The 21,132-nt window shown below is 42.2% G+C and overlaps 1 pseudogene; it reads right to left on the minus strand.

The window, feature by feature from the left end:
* Window positions 1–3,876: 3,876 nt before the first annotated feature.
* Window positions 3,877–19,119, minus strand: LOC110595919 (annotated as a pseudogene).
* Between the last annotated feature and the right edge of the window lie 2,013 nt (window positions 19,120–21,132).

Here is a 21,132-nt window from a genome sequence, read left to right on the forward strand (position 1 = left end):
CAGGCTGTGAAGAATCATGAGTTTCCTTCTCCCCAAATGAGGCAAGAGTGGAGAAACAACTAGTCCTCAAGTCAAAAACCCAGATCTGAGTTCCAGCTCAGCCCTGGACTTAGCTCTGAGTTGACTTCTGCTTGGTGACATGCATAAATACTTACAATTGGATGTCCCAATAACCTCAGGAGATTGAGTGAATCCATAAGATGGTAGTTTGCAAAATGTCTCTCCTCTCGTGTGTTCAGGTGATGAGATTTATCAGAAAAGATGCTAAGACACATTTGTATTACTACTCTCAATTCTTTTGTTTATAAGTGTAAACTAGCTTAAGCAAAAGAGGAATCTTTTAGTTCACATGCTGGGGCAGTAGTCATCAGAATTAATCACAAATATTCCATTCCTCTTCCCTCCTGGTACATGGTAAGACTGAACTCCTCTGCCCTCTTTATAGTTAGGTGTATCTGTGTGAGTCTCCTGTCCCTTCTAGGTGCTTTAAGATCACGGGCGAAATCTGCCACAGTTCCTTGCCCTGCCTTGTTGACCACGAGGTGTGTGTTGAAGTCATCATCCTGGGCCCCTTAGTGACTACAGTGAACAGAATATCACCCTCTGCCTCCAACCTTTATCAGACGTACAGCTCTGGCAAAGACACTTTTGTTGTTAAAAGCCATTGCAACCTCAGGATTGTTTGTTACTGCAGCATAACCTAGTATTGACTGTATATTCTTATTTTCTGTATTCTTGATGCTCTAGCATTTGTGACCTTGATCCAAAGAGGTTGCCCTTCCCAGAGCTAATTCCTAGAGAGCAGTGACTCTCCTATGAGCATGGCTTTGATGTACAAAACCAACCAATCCAGAGCCCATACCCCCAACTATCTCTCTTATCAAACTCTTACACACCAAGTCAGTATTCCCCCTGCCTAAGTCACTCTAGGGCCAGATACTGGACAACTAGGAACCCCTTCTACAGCCCAGAAGTCATCCAAAGTATTAAAACTATCTAATCCCAAACTAATTCAGCATGCCTACCCTGCCTTGACCATTATTCCTTCCTGTAAAAAGCCTAGTATAGGCCTTTCCTCTTCCCTCTTCCCCTGCCTATTGACCAAGCCTGATCCTTCCCTGTGTGACCCTGCATGCCATGCCTCATGTTTCTAGGCTCCGTGAGTACAAATGTCTTTCCTCAAGACAATCATTTCCACATCTGTGTCTTGCCTTCCTGATTAAAATAAATCCCAGTTGTACATTTAGAACAATTGGTACAGCGAGCAGGTTTGTTTGATGACAGATGGAGATGGAATGCTCTCAGACTGCTCCTGATTTACCATCTGGATCTAACAGATAGCAGCCAGTGCTTGGAAAGGCATGGCTGGGTGTAGAAGCACTTGCTATTTGATAGTTACCGCACTGTTTTCTGTCAGGTATCGCCTGCCATAAATTACCATCATAAAATTGTGAAGCTTGAATAGCTGAGTCCTCCCCAAGCTGGCTTGTGGGCTGGAGTGTCAAGTACCTGGGATGGGTGCCCAGAAGATCCACCAACATACTTCTCCATGGTGGTGGAGCACCCAGGATCCAGGACAGAGCACCTTGGCTTATATAGGTAATTGGCTACATCAGTTTCTCAAAAGGTCCCTCTAAGGGGACGAGCAGTGACCATCTTCCTAGAGCCGAGGGACAAGTCTGATCCACTGACAGGGCAGCAATGACATCAGAACCATCTGAGTCACTTAAAGTGCTGAGTAGCTGGGGTTTTATATGTGCCCAGGGACACTAAATGAACCAGATTCCATTTTCCCTTTTCCCTCTATGGAGTCAAATTCCAGCCTGTTCCTTGGAGTGTTTGGAGAGTGCTCACCTGAACACCTGCTCGCTCACATGTTGAGGGCCATCCGTGGGGTCAGGGTGAAGGTATCTTCAGGGGACCCTGGCATCCCACAAACATTATTCAGGTCACAAACTTCTTTGCTGTTGTCTGCTTGCTTCTGATGTGATTTGTTTCCCCAAGCCAGTAGGATATAAGGAGTCCCCTCCCTGGAGACTAGTGACTCGATATTTAATGAAAAAGGGGAAGGAAGAGGAGCATCTGGTTCCAGCTCCCCCAAAAGACCCGAAGAAATGGCCCTTTCCCACGTGGCTCTGCATGGCATACCACACCTCCTGTTTCGAGGGCTGTTAGTATAAACATCTTCCTCCTAACAACCATCTCCATGTCTATGTGTCTTACCATTCCTGATTAAAACAAATGCTGGGTACACTTTAACACAAGCCTGGTCTATCCTGATGAACACCCAAGGAGGAAGAGGTGGAGTGCATTTCACACCAGGCACACAGAATTTTCTCATCTTATTCCCAATCTCTGGGGTAGAGATAGTCTCTCCAACTATAGATGGGCTTTCTCTGTGTGGCAGGAAGATTGACCTTGGCATTGGTGGCCTCACTATCAGAATCTAGAGGCAGGCAGCAGTCTTCTCTGATGACTCCAGCAGAGAAAGCCCCAGAGAAAGATTCAGATTGGCTAACTGGAGTCATGGACATTCAGAAGATAACCTCTGTGGCACATCGGGAGAGCCAGATGCTCACCCTCACTGCTGGGTGGGTAGAATGAGCTGGATAGCCAGCACAGGTGCCACAGAGATTCATCCCTTTTGTGGATGGAGTGTGGATATCTAGACCTTGCCACACTCTAAGGAAGGGGCAGTTTGAGTATAGCTGCTTCATTACACAAAGTACTACCGGAAAACCAGACAGGCACTGAATGAAAGAACGTCCTTTGAGATCAATAGGTAGGAGCTAGAAGGTCCTCTTGAGATAAGGGAAGGCCTGCAAGCAATCCATCATCACTAACAGTGGAAAACAAACCCCTTGCCAAGCACATGAAGTGAAGGACAGTAAACACGCATTGACTTTTCCAGTTATCAAATGTCCTCTATGGAATACACCTAGATGGCTCTATTCGGATCGATCTAGGAGAGAGGACATGCAACTGCCGAGACATCTATGCTGGGTTCCTTGCTGTAAGTTAGCTTCTTATTGATACCCATGAGAGGTTCAGAGAACAGGGACTTGACATCTATGTCTGCAGATCATAGGGAGCAGAAGAAAAACAGACAGGAGTAAGTTTGACAAGGCTGAACTCAACCTGAGGGTAAGAGCAGGGGCTCTCAACCTGGAAGTAGAAGGCTGGCTTCTGGGGTTCATGATCTCCTGCTATTGCATGCACATAATTGAATGAACATTTCCTACAGAAAGGATTCAGAGCTTTCATGAGATTCTCAACGGATATGGCCCAAAGAGGGCAAAGAGCTGCCATTTTAAAAGAAGGCAGTTGTTTCCAAAAAATAGCAAAGAATTTTGGAATTTTTTTTTCCTTGACTTTTCTAGTATCTCACTGGGTAGGCATAGGTAAGCTATCTCAAGTCAACTTCAGTTGCAGCAATCTCCAAATGGAGCGAGTCACAGAACTCCATGTTTCTTGCAGAGTCCTGTGGCATGGAGAGAAAGCTAAAGAAATCTGGGATTGGCCGGGCTCTGGTGGTTCAGCCTGTAATCCAAGCACTTTGGGAGGCCGAGGTGAGGGGATTGCCTGAGCCCACAGGTTTGAGACCAGCCTGAGCAACTTGGCAAGACCTCATCTCTACAGTAAATCAAAAATTAGCCGGGCATGGTAGCGCATGCCTGTAGTTCCAGCCACTTGGAAGGCTGAGGTAGGATTGCCGGAGCCCAGCAGGTTGGCGCTGGGGTGGCCATGAGCATGTCACTGCAATCTTGGGTCACAGAGTGAGACTCCAACTCAAAAAAAATAAAAATAAATCTGGGACCAAATCCTAATGAAGCCATTTTCCAGAAGGTGTTGAGAAAAAAAGAATAATAACATTCATTCTCATGCCAACCCTGTTAATAGTTTACGAAACAATGAATACAATGAGCTTATTCCTCTTATTCCCACTAATAATCAAAGCTAACGTTATTGAGCCTTTCCTATTAGTTGCTACAGTGCTAAGTGCTTTTAGATACGTTATATGATTTAATCTTCACAAAAGTTCTATAGATACTATTATCATACAATTTTTTTTAAAAGGACAAAATGGGTTGGAACTGAGCCTTAGAGGTCAAGCGCCTTACCACTGAGAAGCAGCGCTGGCTTCTGACCCTTGCTGTCTGACTCCTAAGAACATATTCTTAACCCGAAGTCCACCTCCTCCACCCACCCATACACACACCACCAAAGAACTGCCAAAACAACGTGCTCAGAGAGCAGGCTGCAAGCTGTTGCTACAGGATGCTCTGGGCAAAGGAGTAAGACATCACACTTGGAGTCCCTACGGCTCGTGAGACATGGAACAGAGATGCTCTTGTGGGCTTACACTCAAAGGAGGGTCTTCATCGTAGCTTTTGTAACAAGCACATACTGTTGGCCATGCTTCCTTTGTTCTAAATGACAGGGAAAAACAAGGCGGTGAGGTCATATGCCTGACTTAATGTCACACTCATGGATCAAGGGCTTGACTGGGAATTAGGAAACTGGGATCACCTCTAAGAACTAGAGGCAGCACTAGAGGAGGAAAGCAACAAGTCAGGTGAAGGACAGAAGCTATAAGAACCATGAAATTTTAGAACTGTTGTTTTCTTCCAATTATTCCCATTTCTTCATCCAGAGTGGCTGCACAGTGTCAAGGAAAGGGTCCCTAGCTTCACGAAGGGAATCAGCACCCACTGCAGACTTTCTGTGCTGAAGAGGAGTCCAGAGGGCCAAGGGGTCTCTGAGAACACCGTGAGTGGGTCTTGCTGCTGGCCCTGCTCTGTGGGATCAGTCTGGTTGCTTTGACAGAGGCAGAAACTGCTGGTATCACCCTCCTGATTCCGTGTGTTCTGGGTTGGAAATGAACTAATTAGAGCTAATGCTGAAAATAACTCACTAGAAAAGCTCCACAGTTTGGGCCTGAATTTCTCAAGCAGCCACGCGGAGGCAGCTGACAAAACATGCCTGTCACACTGCCTTGGCAGTAATTAGGTTTTATACAGAAGCCTTTTAGAAATGGAGGCTTCTGCTCACCAGCTTCAGAAAGAGAAAGATGAGGGAGAACAGCAAGGGGCCTGGCTGCTTCCACTCCGTCCAACTGTCCTCTGGATGTCAGACTCCCCTCTGTCCCCACTGCCCTGCCTACTGTCAGCTGCAGCGGCAAGGGCAGCCTGCATGTCGGGAGGCGCTTCATTGCACACGAGCAGCTGAGGCATGGCGGTGGGCGCTGGCGGCTGGTTGGGTCATTCACTGGCCATGGCAGAAAGCTGGTCTCAGATGCGGCTCCGCCCAGCTACATGGTGTCCAGCGTTCCTTTGCTCAGCTCCGTGATGACAGCAGAGGTAGAGGGTTTGTCTCCATTCAGACTGGGATCTTCTTGGATCTGAAAGGAGAACATGTCCCCAAAAGTCAAAGCTGTCTCTTTTCCTGTCTCCCTATAAGTGAGCCCTGGACCTACAAGCCTGACCTCAGCTCTGCTGAACCTCAGAAAAGAGGCTCCTTGCTAAGAGCAACAGAGAGTATCTGCTTCTGGGTCATGCAGCAACTGAGGAGAGTGAAGGAGATGCCTAAGAGGCCTTGCTCCATGGCTATTTGCAACAAGAGCCTGGGTGGATATCAGAGAAGGACCAGTCAAGGTTTAGGCATCTCGCTATACCCTCTTAGCACTCAAGTGAGAAAACAGTGTGTGTTTACATCAGTATTTTAAGAAGTAAGCTCTGCCAAAGTGAGAGGATTGCCTGAGCTTAGGGTTTCAAACCAGCCTGGGCACTTGGTGAGATCTTGTCTCTACAATAAATCAAAAAATGATTCAGGCATGGTAGCACAAGCCTGTAGTTCCAGCTACTTGGAAGGCCTGAGCCCAGCAGGCTGAGGCTGTGGTGGCCACTACAGCCTAGGCAACAGAGTGAGAGTATGACTCAAAAAAAGAAGTAAGCGCTACTGGATACATAAAATAATCCATTGGGATGCAGGAAAAATATTACAACTTCATTATATTTATCATATTGTAAAATTATAATTATTATATCATTTATTTATTATAAATTTATGTTATAAAATGTAACATTATTATAATTATTATATTATAAAGAAACCAAGCATTATTAATATTTAAAACTTAGTTGCTAGAACACAGTTAATTCTTCATTTTTCTTATAGGTGTTGAGTTTCTAGGTAGCTGGTTAAGTAGATACAGCACACTACATTATCTAATTTTGACTAAATAAACCCTACAAAATGGATATGTGGCTTAAAAAGAAATGTGGCTATAGTAAGTAAAACAGTATGATATTAGTAAGAGAATACACAGATTGACCAATGGAACATAATAGAGAACCTAGAAATAAACCCACATTCCTACAACAAAGTCATCTTTGACAAAGCCGACAAAAATAAACAATGGGGAAAGGACATTCTGTTCAAGTAATAGTGCTGGGAAAATTAAAATGTGCAGAAGAATGAAAATGGATCTCTATCTCTCACCATATACAAAAATTAACTCAAGATGGAACAAAGACTTAAATGTAAGACTTGAAACTATAAAAATTCTAGGAAAACACTCTGATGGACATTGGTCTAGACAATTAATGACAAAGACCCCGAAAGCAATTGCCACAAAAACTAAAATAGACTTAAGGAGACTTAATGAAACTAAAAAGTTTCTGCACCAAAAAAACCCCCAAAAATTAATAGAGTGAACAGATAACCAACTGAATGGGAGAAAATATTTGCAAATTATGCCTCAGACAAAGGGCTAATATCCAGAATCTATAAGCAACTCAAACAACTCAACATGAAAAAAAAAAAACAACTATCCTATCAAAAAGTGGGAGGACGTGAATAGATGCTTCTAAAAAAAGACACACAAAGCAGTCAATAAATGTATTAAAAAATGCTCAACATCACTAATCATCAGAGAAATGCAAATTGAAACCACAATGAGCTAACACCACACACGAGTCGGAATGCTATTATTAGATAGTCAAAGAACAACAAATGTTGGCATGGTTGCGGGAAAAAGGGAACTCCCATCCACTGTTGGTGAGATTGCAGAGATCAATCTCTACAGAAAACAGTATGGAGATTTCTCAAAGAACTAAAAATTGAATTGCCATTTGAGCCTTGACCTAGCAATTCTATTATAGATATCTACCCAAAGGAAAATAAATCAATATTTTAAAAAGTTTCCTGTATTCATATGCTCCTTGCAGCATTATTCACAACAGCAAAATCATGGCACCAAGCTGAGTGCCCACCAACAACTGCCTGGATTAAGAAAGTGTGGTATATAAAAATGATACTCTATGGAATACTATGCAGCTATAAAAAATAGAAAAAAATATTGTCCTTTGCAGCAACATGGATGGATCCTAAGCCAACTGACTCAGAAACAGAAAACCAAACACTGAATGTTCTCTCCTCTGTGGGAGCTAAATGGTCATAAAGATGGAAATAATAGACACTGGGGACACCAATAAGGGGGGAGGTGGGAAGGGAAGTTAGGGCTCAGAGACTGTCTATGGGGCACGATGATCACTATCCAAGGAATGGGCCGCCTGAGCCCCAGTCCCCGCCACTAACAAACATCGAAAACAAAAAACAGAAAGAAAATATTTTCAAAGACGTAAGAAAAAAAAAGAATAATGTTAATATAATATTTTTACATCCTATGTATGAGCTTCTGGGTATCTGGTTAAGCAGACACAGCATACCACATTATGTACCCAGTTTTGACTAAACAGGTGCTGCGAAATGGAAATGTGGCTTAAAAAGGCTCCTGAAGAGAAATATGAAGTGAAGACAACATCCGTGAGACAAGGGCACGGAAAGATGAACGAAGACCTGAGGCTTCCCGATCCCTCAAGCCCTTGATCAGCCACACTGCACACAGCAACGGCCCAATCACACTGGCGCGGAGGGTTAAGTCGCCAGAATCATCAGGCAGGCGACCTGAAGTTCCAACGCATACCCCGCTGTTAAAGCTAAACTTCTCTCAACATACATGTTCATCTTCAGGTATCAGCAAATTATTTTCAAAATATCGCTTTCCACCTGACTTGTTTTAAAATCTCGACTTTCAGTGTATATTTTATGCTGTCTATAATGTGCTAGTAAAGTAGTACCTGTATGCTTTGTAAATAAACACAAGCATCTGCAAGATGCTAATCTTTTTCAATTGATCGGTTAGAGGACCCCAAACATCAGAGACTATGCTCTGGATGGCCCACCAAGTGCTGCATCACAGCTGCCCCTTCTTTCTAAGGAGCATGGCTATGCACGTACCTTTATCAGGAGCAGGCCGGTGGGGATGGCTACATGGCTGGTGTTGCCTGAGGAAGTTTTGATATGCTCTCTCCAATCCAGGTCAGCCAAGCGTGGCAGAGACTGTGGATGGGGCAGCTCAGCTCGGAGCTCATGCCATTCACATTTACCTAGCCTTTACCCCATGACAGGCAGCTCTGAGGACTACACATGCATATATATTCGATCTACGCAGCAAGACTCGGAGAGAGAGAGACAGGGCCCAAGATGCATAGCAAGTCCAGGCCTCACTCACTGCTCGGTGCCACTTGCACTTGCTACTGATTCACGGTGAGCAGCACCTCCAGGCTTCTGCCCAAACAACTAGCCCTCCAGGTCTCAGAACGGAATGAGAAAGTGACACAAAGTTAGAGGACCAGTCACGACCTAAGGCTTGGGAAACGTGCAGCCTTAGCAATAGGGGTATCACTCTTGTTTTAGAAGTAAACAGAGTTGGCTTGCATATGGGTTCTACCACTTGTCTGAGCCTTTAAGTGTCTATTTGCTCATCTGGAAAATGGGAATAACCTTGGCCTTGCTCACAGAGCTGTTGGGAAGATGAAATGAGCTAACATACAGATAAACAGCTCTAGCACCGCAACTGGCTCAGAATAAGCATAACAACCCTTTAAAAAACACACACTTTCATTGAGTCTTTCAAACTAACTTCAATTACTATTAATTTTTTCCCCAATTAAAATGTAATTATCTTAAGTACTTCACTTTCTGCTTGGGATGTTTATTTTTTTTAATAGCATACCTAAACAAGGGAGGACCTCAAAAGTCCCAGTGTTCATGAAAAAGTGGTATATTTATTCTTACATGTTTAAACTTTAGCCACCTTCAAAGTACGATCCATTTGATGCAATACACCTATCAAAATGCTTTTTCCACTGCTCAAAACAGTTTTTGAACTCATCAATTTTGATGATTTTAGTGTTTCTGCTGTTTTTTGTTTCACCTCTTCCACGCTGGCAAAAGGTTTCCCTTTGAGGACTTTTTTCATCTGGGGAAACAACCAAAAAAAAGTCCCCCAGGTGAATAGGGAGGGTGGGGCATGGGGGTCAAAAACTGTTGAACACTCAGAGCAGTGTGGGCAGGTATGCGGTCATGGGGGAAGCCAGTTACTTGTCTGCCACAACTCAGGATGTTTCGTCTGCAAATTGTGATGCAAACTTCTCAAAACTTTCAGATAAAAACTGATGAGCATTTGATACCTAACCTTGAATTGTACCCCATATCTTTAAGATAAAAAATTTAAATTTCCAGATAAAAACCGGTGGGTTCCTAGAACATCTACCTAGCAAGAGAAGCCTGTATTATAAGGAGCCTGCCCTCCAAAAGATAATTCCAGTTTTTCTGGGTGCCTGCTCATAGGTTTATAATCAGAAAAAAAATGCTTACATGGGATTTAAAAAAACACACAACACACAGAGTTTAGGTTAGGACTAGAATGCTCACTTTGGTTTGTGTTAAGATTGCTGGTTACCTGAAAGATTTAGACCTAGGGCTGGGGCAGAGGGGTAAGGAAGGAAAGGCAGACTTGTTGGTACTCACTCTGATTTGCTCGGGTTTCAGTTCTCCAGGTAAATCTGTGTAAGCAGGAAAGATGAGGAAAAAGAATGGAAAAGGGATGAGATCAAGTGTTCTGACAATGAAGAGGTCCTTAGATCCAGCCTTTGCTCTTCCTGTGATCTTCAGACCTATGATCATCTGCTAACAGGAAAGGACTGCAGGGACCTTTCCCTCCAAGAAGCCGTCTTTTATTTGTTTTACAAAATTCGCTAAGCTAATGTTAAGGCAATAAGTACTGTTCGTTTTCAAGAAGTCATTTTTTGTTTGTTTTACAAAACTCACCAATATTAAGACAATAAGTACTGTCAGTTAGTTTTCATAGTTTAGGACAAAAAAAAGGAAGAAAACCTGAATGCACTGTTAGCTTATTATGCCATTGTTTTCAAAGACAGAACAGGTCAACTTATCCTCTCTTCATGGAGCACCTTTACACAAAGCATTGCATCTTCTGCAAAAACACATCCAAACAGACCTGTCTGATGCTACAGCAAATAGAGTGATCATACATGAGAAAGCTCATAACAATAAAACCCTTGGTCATCAGGCATTATCAACTACTGCTATTAGAGAGACTTATTCAAGCCTTCTGCTAAACATAATTAATTCCACTTAAATTTTATGTGTTTAAAGGGTTCTGCCCCAGATAATTCACACAAAAAATAAAAATGACCAAAAACAGATGAAAAAGATACTGAATGTCACTAGTGTCAAAGATATGAAATGAGGTATTATTTACCATTTGTAGAACTGGGCAAAAGTGTAAGAAAAAGTCCCCTCAATGAAGGTGTGAGGAGAGAAGCACATCTGTGTCCTACTGATGGAAAAATAGTTGGTGTAATCTTTCTGATGATCAACCTGATAATAGAAGACCATAGCCTCAATATGATAAGCATCTTTAACCCAGTAAGGAAATAAACACATGAACAAAATTTACACTATGGTGGAAAATTTCCACTAAAGTGGAAAACTGCCAATAGCCTCAATGTCCAACACCAAGAAATGTTTAAATTAAACATAATTTCTTCATAGAATACATGTAGACACTGCAATGATACTGAAGGTAAATATGGACCTGAAATGTCATTATCTTTCATTGAAGTTATAAAACGGCATGATCACATTTTGATAAAATAAAAACAAAAAAATTTAACCTCTATATGTAAAAAGAGAAAAAAATTACAGCCTAAAAGGCTTTTAATATATAGGAATTAATATTGCTAACCTCTGGTCGGTGGAGTTGTAGGTGTCTAGGATGATTTTTGTCAGCAAGTTTTTGAGGTTTTGGTGAAAGTTTTCTGGAAAGAGAGACAGGATCGCCTTGGCAGAAGACAGGTCATGGAATGCCACCAGCCCAGTGCAGAGCCTGAGGCTGCTGCAGGGGAAGCAGGAGGCAGGGACATGAGGCAGGGGCCGGGCTCTACCCTCACGCTGCTGAACACTGCCCATCATTCAGCCAAGTCAGGTGAGTCCAGAGGCCTCCGTGGTAGATGCTGATGCCCACGTGTCTGCACCCTCCTCAAAGCTCATCCATTACTTTAGAAGACAAACGCAGCTGACTGACCTAGGAAGCCGTCAGCTTGCCAAACACTCTCTACTTGTGGGCAGAGGTTAATCTATCCCTTTTTCTTCTGCCTGAGAATCTGGCCTCCAGTTAACTTTCCAGGGCTGTTTCCCTGGTAACCTGAGAGCAGTAGAAAGTCAGCTATGTTCCTAGGCAACATTGCCTCTGTTCAAAGTCTCTGGACTGAGAGGACTGCATCTAGGGGGCCGTGGCCTCGGGCTTCCCTGAGGGTGCATGCAGGCTCCTTTTGAGAACCTGAAGCTGTGCTTGCTGAACTGGGACAAGAGATATTGGGCCCCTGTGGACTATGAGCTTTGAATCCAGGGTGGTAGAAGTCTCGTGCCCTTGCCCTTAAGCTGTGACCTGGGAGGGCAAAGACAACAAATAGCTCCTGTTTGGTAGTGTGGACACTGCCCAGTAAGAGTGCCTGATCCCGCCTTGTTAAATGCTGTGTTCCCATCCTAGGTCCTTTGAGGATAACTTGGAGATTGGAAGTGTGAATGTGGCTACTGATCACCTTGTGACAAGAATGAGACTTAGCTGAACCTAAGGCAACTCTCTGGAGGTAAATTTCTCTGCTGTGGGGCTTTCTCTGATATGGCTGGAGGCTGCATGGCTGCAGCCAGACCCGATCCAGAAGTGAAGGAAGTGAGGGGCGGTGTTAGTGGATAAACACTCCAGCCTCCATATCCTACAAGGGAACAATTCTGAAGTATCTGCTTGGCTTCTTACAGAAGCCCAAGATCGAGGCCCTGTTTTCCATAGCAGTGCCTACTAACACATTCTCTTACTGGTGTGCCTCCCTTCCAGTATGGTTATCCCCACTCCATCTTCTGTGCTTTCCTGAACCACCTCCCAAATAACCACCAGCACCCAAGCCCTTGCCTCATGATCCACTTTTGGGATAACCCAAACTAAGTCTCCAATTCACTTTCATAATCTTGCTTCTGCCTGTTACTTTTCTACAGCTGATTTCAATAAACAAAGCCCCAAATTTAAAAATAACAATAACATGGGCCTGTTTGGATAAAGAAAAACTCCTGCTTAAAAATATATTCGCCTTGGAGAGACACAGCTGTCACTGCCACATAACTTAATATGAGTCTTGCTCTTCCTCTTGGTTGCCTATGGAGATCAGGTGAGTGAGGAGAAGGGGACCCTCTGGTGGGACAGAAGGATTAGGAGGCAGTGAGGTACACAAAGCAGTCCCATGGAAGCCCAATGGAACACAGCAGCACATACTCCCCAATCTCACTCAGGCCTCAAAGCTTCTGCCCAAAATTCCTAAAAAGTCTACCAGCTAACAATTTATCAGCATCAGCAAATCAGGTTGGAAAAGAGAATCACAAAAAGAATGGCTTTTGTCCATCTAGGTAATAAATCTGAAAAGAAAATTGTCAGGAACTCTGATTCTGGGTATAGTTCTCCCATCCATGTCTCGTTTATCCAAGTTTGCTATAAATATCAACAGACATTCCGGGGGAAATTTTTCTTGGACATGACAATGACTGGAAAATCAAGAGACTAAAAAGTTAAGAGGGCCTGTTGCCAAAGGTAATTTCTGACCACACTTACTTGCTCTGCCTCCTCTTGTTCACAGACAAGATAGAACACTTAATATCCACGAGTTTTTTGTTTGTTTGTTTGTTTTGTTTTGAGCCAAGGGCTGAAGTGGAAAAGCTCTCTTGACACAGTTGTCTGGCAACATCTTTCGAAGAGGCCTATGAATTAATTCACAGTGGAAAAAAACAAACTCAGAGTCTGAAAACACATGGCTTTGAATAATCAAAAAAAAAATCTGGGGACACAAAAAAATCTGGAATTATTTTTTAGAGGGCGGGCCCTTGTAGTACAGGCTTTCCCTGCTAGGTGTTATCGGAACCCATTAGCATCAGTGTACCTCTAGCACTATTGTGAGAGGCTGCATTTGGGTTCAATGAATTTTTTTTGCAGAGTCTGTCAATGCGTTAGCCCATTTTATGATGGGTGATTTACAAGTGCACCTGTCCACACTGTGCTGAGTACTCAGCAATTTTTGGCCAAAAACAGCATGACCCCCATACGCCACCATCATCCCTATTCACCTGATCTCACCCCAAGATACCTTTTTTTTTTTGTTTCCCCGGATGAAAAAAGTTCTGAAAGGAAAACGGTTTGTTGTTGTGGAAGAGGTGAAACAAAAAACAGCAGAACTAAAAGGCATCAAAACTGACAAGTTCAAACACTGTTTTGAGCAGTGAAAAGAGTGCCTTGATAGGTGTACCCCCTCAAAGGGAGAGTACTTTGAAGGTGACTGAAATTTAAACACGTAAGAATATACAATTTTTATAAATAAATTCTGTTTTGGGGGGCCTCATACCATCTTTGTCGTTGTGTGACACTCCCGAGACTTAACATTTAAAGATACCTAAGATACTTCTGTTTCTGGGAAGACTGAATAGATGTACTTTACCCTAGTCTTTCTGTCAAGTACAGGAGAACAAAAGGCATTCCACTCCAGAAAGGAGAGAGACAGCAGAGAGAATTCCCCTTCTTCTGCCTGTCCGCACCAGCTAGTCCCTCAGCTAACCGGATGGTGCCCGCCCACACTGAGGGCAGACCTTCCTCTACCAGTCCACTGTATCACACATCGATTTCCTCTGGAAACACCCTACAGACATACCCAGAAACAATGCTTTGTCCACCATCTAGGCAACCCTCAATCCAGTCGACATCTAAAATTAACCACCACAATCAAGAAGAAAGACAGGACAAGGCAAGCAGAAATGCGGATAAACAAACAGGCTTTCTTCCTTTTCTTGGGTTTTCTATTATGTCTGAAATGTGAAACAAAAATGTTAACCCTAATGTGGCTCTAAATGTATGTAGAGAAAATATTTAAGACAATTATATTATAAATGAGGTAAGGTAAAGATGTGTAAAGGAAAGAAAAGTTGCTGTGCTTCACCCTAACTGGTAAGATAATGACACCAATAGACTGTGATAAGTTGCATATGTGTAATGTAATTCCTAGAGTAACCACCAAAAAGGCTATAAAAAATGCATTTTAAAACACTACAGGCCAGGCTCGGTTGCTCAACCTATAATCCCAGCACTTTGGGAGGCTGAGGCGAGTGGATTACCTGAGCCCGCGGGTTCAAGACCCACCTGGGCAACTTGGCAAGACCTTGTCTCTACAATAAATCAAAATTAGCTGGGCATGGTAGCACACGCCTGTAGTTCCAGCTACTTGGAAGGCTGAGGCAGAAGAATTGCCAGAGCCCAGCAGGTCGAGGCTGTGGTGGCTGGGAGCGGCCACTGCACTCTAGTCTGGGCGACAGAGTGAGACTCCAACTCAAAAAAAAAAAGTCTATTCTGCAACCTGGCAAGACCTAATCTCTAAAATAAATTTAAAAATTAGCCAGGTGGCATGTTCCTGTAGTTCCAGCTACTTGGAAGGCTGAGGAAGAATGATTGCCTGAGCTCAGCAGGTCAAGGCTGCAGTGACCGTGAGCGTGCCACTGCACTCCAGCCTAGGCAACAGAGTGACACTTCAACTCAAAAGAAAAAAAAATCAGGAAAATGTTTAAAACTACACCAAAAGAGTGAAAACCACGTATCAACATATGTGGGACAAAGCCTAGGAAGTGGTGAGAGGAAAATGTGTAGCATTAAATGCATATACTAGGAAAGAGGAAAAGTCTCAATCAATAATCTAAGCTCCTCAAGAACCTAGAAGAAGAGGAGCATAATAAGTCCAAAGGAAGCAAAATAAAGGAAAGAACAATGATAAGAGCAGAAACCAATGAAATTAAAAATAGAAAAATCAATGAAACAAAAATCTGGTTCTTTGAAAATATCTACAGAATTGACAAACTTTTAGTAAGACTGACAAGGTTAAAAGGAGACACAAATTACCAGTATCAGGAATGAAACAGGGGATACTAGTACAGACCCTGCAGAAATCCCAAGGATAAAAAAGGAAACCCTATACACAATTATATAAACATAAATCTGACAGCCTAAATGGAATGGATTAATTCCTCAAAAAACACAAAGTACTACAACTCTTCCACATGAAATTAATAATTTGAACAGTCCTATAACTCTTAAGGACATTGAATTCTTAATATGTTTATCGCAGCATTGTTCACAATAGCAAGAACCTGGAACCAACCATGCTGTCCATCAAAAGAGGACTGGATTAAAAAATTGTGGTACATATACATAATGGAATACTACACAGTCATAAAAAAGAACAAAATCATGAATTTCGCAGCAACCTGGATGGAACTAGAGTCTATAATACTGAGTGATCTCTCACAGAAACAAGATCTGAGTATCACATGTTCTCACTCTTAAGTGGACCCTGAACATCTATCATAATACTATAAGAAAAGGATTGATAGTGGTGGGAAACTATGGGGGGGGGAGACAGAGAAGGGAAGGGTGGTGGGATTAACGGTAGTCAATATCTGTCTGGGGACGGGGAGACACCCCTTATCAACAAGGGTGCCTGAATGATGCATATTTGTATACCTAACCCTTAACTGTACCCCTGCAATTTTGAAATAAAAAATGTTTCAAAAAAATAAATAAAACTCTCAAAAAGAAATCTTCAGGATCAGACAGTTTCACTGGAGACTTCTAACAAGCATTTTTAAAAAAATAATTAACTAATTCTACACAATCTATAGAAAACAGAAAAGAAGGGAATACTCCCCAAGTCATTTTATAAAGCTAATATTACCATGATACCACAACTAGACAAAACAATATAGGCAAAAAGGAAAAATACAGACCGATATCCCTTATAAAAATAGATGCAAAAAGTCTTAGCAAAATATTAACAAATAAGCCAGGTACAGTGGCTCACACGTGTAATCCCAGCACTTTGAGAGGCCAAGGTGGGAGGATCTCTTGAACCCAGGAGCTTGAGACCAGCCTGGGCAACATGGTGAGACCTTACCTCTACAAAAAAAATCAAAAAATTAGCCAGGCATGCTACTTGGGAGACTGAGGCAAAAGGATCACCTGATCCCAGGAGGTTGAGGAGTCAATGAGCCTTGGTCATACCATTTTACTCCACCCTTGATGACACAGTATGATCTTGACTCAAAAACAAACAAAATTATCAAATAAAGGTCAGAAATATGTAAAAAAAAAAAAAAAAGTATTATAAACTATTACCAGGTGGAATTTAATCTAGAGATGCAAAGCTGGTTCAATATTTGAAAATTTATTTAACCTACCATATTAACAATCACATATCAATCAATGCAGAGAAGGCATTTGATAAAATTAAGTATCCACTGTTGATTTTTAAACTCCCACAAAAACAGGAAAAAGAACTTCCCTAGTTTGATAAACAGTATCTACAAAAAACCCACAGTTAACACACTGAAAGACTGAAGGCCTTGCCCTGAACACTGAAAACAAGGCAAAGATGTCTGCTTTCTCATAGCGCTGAAAGTTCTAGCCACTAAAATAAGGCAAGAAAATGAAATAAAAGGTGTGCAGATCAGAAAGGAAGAAATAAAACTGTCCTTATTTGCAAATAGCATGACTGTCTATTCACAAGTCCCAAGGAATATACAAAAAACTCATAGAATAAGTGACTTTGGCAAGTTGGCTTATACAAGATAAACACACAAAAATCAGTTGAATTTATATATATTAGTAATGGACATGTGGACACTAAAATTAAAAATAAAATATAATTTTCAATTGTTTTTAAAAAATGAAATACAGGACTTGCGTGCTGAAAGCTACATAACAAAGATAAAAGAAATCAAAGATCTAAATAAATGTGAAAACATATCATGTTCATAAATTGGAAGATTCAACATACTAAAGATGTCAATTCTCCCCTAATTAAGCAGTTCCTTTCAAAATTCAGTAAACTATTTAGACATAGCCAAGATCATTCAAACATTTATATCAGAAAGCAAAGGAAATAAAATTGATAAAACAATTTTGATAAAGAATGAAGTGGGAGAAACCAGTCTACCTGATTTCAAAATGTATTATATAGCTACAGTAATAAAGACAGGATGTGATTTCCAGAAGGATATACACACAGATCAAGGCAAGAGGATAGAGACCCTTGAAATACATCCACACAAGTATGTCCAAACTGATTCTTCGCAAAGGTGCAAAAGCAATTCAGTGGGGGTAAAGATAGCCTTTTCGCAGGGCCGGGTAACTCATGCCTGTAATCCCAGCACTTTGAGAGGCAGAGGCAAAACAATTGCCTGAGCAACATGACAAGACCTTGTCTCTACAATAAATGAAAAAAGTAGCTGGGCGTGGTGGTGTGCACCTGTGTTTCCAGCTAATTCGAAGGCTAAGGCAGAAGGGCTGCCTGAGCCCAGCAGGTCAAGGCTGTGGTGGCTGTGAGCATGCCACTGCACTCCAGCCTGGATGACAGAGTGAGACTCCAACTCAAAAAAAAAGAAAGAGAGAAAAGAAAAAAGATAGTCATTTCAACAAATGGTATGACTCAATTGAACGTTCATAAGCAAAACACACACTCAACCTAAGTCTCACACACTATACAAAATTAACTCAAAATGGATCATAGACTTAAATATAAAGCATAAATGTAAAACATACAACTTCAAGAAAAAATTAAAAATTGGTGGGTCTATGGAGTGGCAAAGAATTCTTAGACTTGACACCAAAAGCACAATCTGTGAGAGGAAAAATTGATAAACTGTATCTCATCGAATTAAAGCTTTTGTTCCATCAAAGCCACAGTTATAGGGTCATCGTAGATGTGATTGCCAATAAACTAGCAGAAGCTAGGAGAGAATCATGGAACAGACTGTCCCTCATAGCTCTGAGAAGAATCTGGCTGATCTCTGGATCTTTGGACATCTGGCCTCCAAAGCTGTAACACAATAAATTTCTGTTGTTTAAGCCACTGAGTTTGTAGTACTTTGTCACAGAAGCCTTAGCAAACTAATACAGCCCCTGTGAAGGTAAAATGACAAGCTATATCACTAGAAAAAAGTATTTGCAAACCACATATTTGACAATAGACTAACATCTAGAATATATAAAGAATCTCAAGACTCAAGAGTAAAAAAGAAACACTCCAATTAGAATATGGGTAAAAAACAGATATTTCACTAAAGATAAACAGATGGTAAATATGTACATAAAGATGTCCAACATTAACCATCAGAGAGATGCAAATTAAAACCACCATGGGATGCCAAGATACATCTACCAGAATGTCTCAACCAAAATACAGTAGAAAATTTATTTACAAATAAAATACAATAACACCAAATGCTAATGAGGACGTGGAGAAACTTGATCTCTCATATATTGCTAGTGGAAACGTAAAGTGGTATAGCCACTCTGGAAAACAGTTTAAAGTTTCTTAAAAAAAAAAAAAAAACAACAACTAAACATGCAATGACCAGCTGACTCAGCAATTGTACTCCAAACACAAATGTTTATAGCAGCTTTATTTGTAATAGCAAAAAACTGGAAACAAACTAAATATCTTTTAACTGGCCAATGGTAAACAAACTGTTGTACATTCATACTATGAAATACTAATCAGCAATAAAAAGGAAAGACCTGTTGATACAATGTGGATAGATCTCCAGAAAATTGGGCTGAGTGAAAAAAGTCACCAAAAGGTGTACTGTATTATTCCATTTATATAACATTCTTAAAATGAAAAAAATTACAGGAATAATGCCAGAGTTAAGGAAGGGGTGGAGGCAGCGTGGAAATGGGTGTGGCTATAAAAAAGTGACAAGAGAAATGTTTGTGGTGACAGAAATGTTCTGTATTTTGACTGTATCGATGTCAATGCCTTGATTGTGGTATTATACTATAGCATAGTTACCATTATACCATACAACTATAGTATAGTTACCATGGGGGAAACTGGGTAAAGAGTAAATGGGATCTTCCTACATTATTTCTTACAACTACATATCAATCTATAATTATGTCACAATAAAAAGCTGAAGTACTTTTAAAAAGAAAAAAATATATGAGACAATAGCAATGAAAATAAATGATCCATTGCCATGTAATGGTGAGCAAAAGAAGACAAGTGCAAAAAAGTACATGCTGTATTATTCCGTTTATGAGACATGGGCAATATTAAATGGATTGTATAAGAAGCAAAGATAGGTCAGGCTTGGTAGCTCGGTCTGTCATCCCAGCACTTTGGGAGGCCGAGGCGAGTGGATTGCCTGAGCCTGCGGGATCGAGACCAGCCAGGGCAAGTTGGAAAGACCGCGTCTCTACAATAAAATAAAAAATAGCCGGGTGTGGTAGTGCGCGTCTGTAGTTCTGGCTATTCCGGAAGACTGAGGTGGAAGGATCGCTGGAGCCCAGCAGGTCCACGCTGGGGTGACCGTGAGCGTGCATGCCACTGCACTCCAGCCTGGGTAAAGGAGTGAGACTCCAACTCAAAAAAAAAAAAAAAAAGAAGAAGCAAAGATGGTGGGTGCTTACTATTTGGGAGAAAAGAGGGTAAGTAATGAAAAAGGCAAAGGGGGTACTTCTGGGATATTGGTAACGTGTTTGTTTGTTTTTTTTAACCTTGGTGGTGGTTGCATGAGTATAATGTCATTATTACGTAAGTGAACTATTATTGTTCACTTATGACTTATGCACTTTATACATTAATTCATTTAACAGTTATTTATTGAACACATGCTGTGTGCCAAGTGTTCTTTTACTTGTTGGGCATACATCTGTGAACATACAAAGTAGGTGCTGGTAAGAGTGGAGAATGCAAATGAACACTGAGTGACCATTAAAAATTAAGGAAACCAAAACAGAGATGGCAATTGCATGGACTAAGGACGATGCTGCATATGCTGCGCCATGAACTGCAGAGGGTAATCAACTTCCTTCACCTGGTGTGTGTGTTAAAAGGGGGGGAGGGGGCAGAAAGTGAAGAAGAAAGGTCCCTCTTGGATCTTACATTCTTATGAGAAAGACAGGCGACAGGCAACCGACGCGTAATACCAGTTAGTGACAAGTTCTACGAGGGAAAATAGCTGCCCCTTCTACAAGGAGAAGTGAAATCGTTCCAACCCATCATCATATCATTTGAACTTTGCAAAGGCCTGCGAAGCATGTCCTTTTAGCCTCACAACCTTTCAAATGATTAGGAGAGTGTTCTGGCCCTTACACCGGCCAAAGCAGAGCAAGAGCGGAGCACACACACCTTATTGGGAGGAATGGCCACCGCGGCGGGAGAGGATTGCAGACGCAGAGCAAGGGCTCGGGATGACACGGGGAACTAGCAATCACCACCCCAGCGTACCCCTCCCGGAAAGCAGACCCAGATGAACAGCAGGGGGCATCTGTACAGCGCCTTCGCTTCCATCACTTCATTTTGGTTTCTCTCCCCTTCCTGACAGGGTGGTACGTTGTCCTGCTTCTTAGAAAGCCCAGGAACGCGCGCCGATGTGCCCGGGGTCACGCGGAGAAACAGGGGCAGAGGCCTGGTTGCAGACCAAGCTCCCTTCGTCGCCAGGTCCTGCCCGTCCAAAACCTCGCGTGCCGAGGGCCGCCCGCCCCGCCTTCCAGTCCCGTTCACCTTCCGCGGGCCGACTCCGCAGCGCGGCGAGACGCTCCGCCCGCAGGGTCGCCATCTTCCCGGGTCACGTGAGCGCGGCGCGCGGTCACGTGGCGCCGCTGCCGCTGGGCATGCC

This window comes from Carlito syrichta, unplaced genomic scaffold (genome assembly GCF_000164805.1).
Source record: "Carlito syrichta isolate Samal-C Ts95f unplaced genomic scaffold, Tarsius_syrichta-2.0.1 Scaffold305211, whole genome shotgun sequence".
Classification (NCBI taxonomy): Eukaryota; Metazoa; Chordata; class Mammalia; order Primates; family Tarsiidae; genus Carlito; species Carlito syrichta.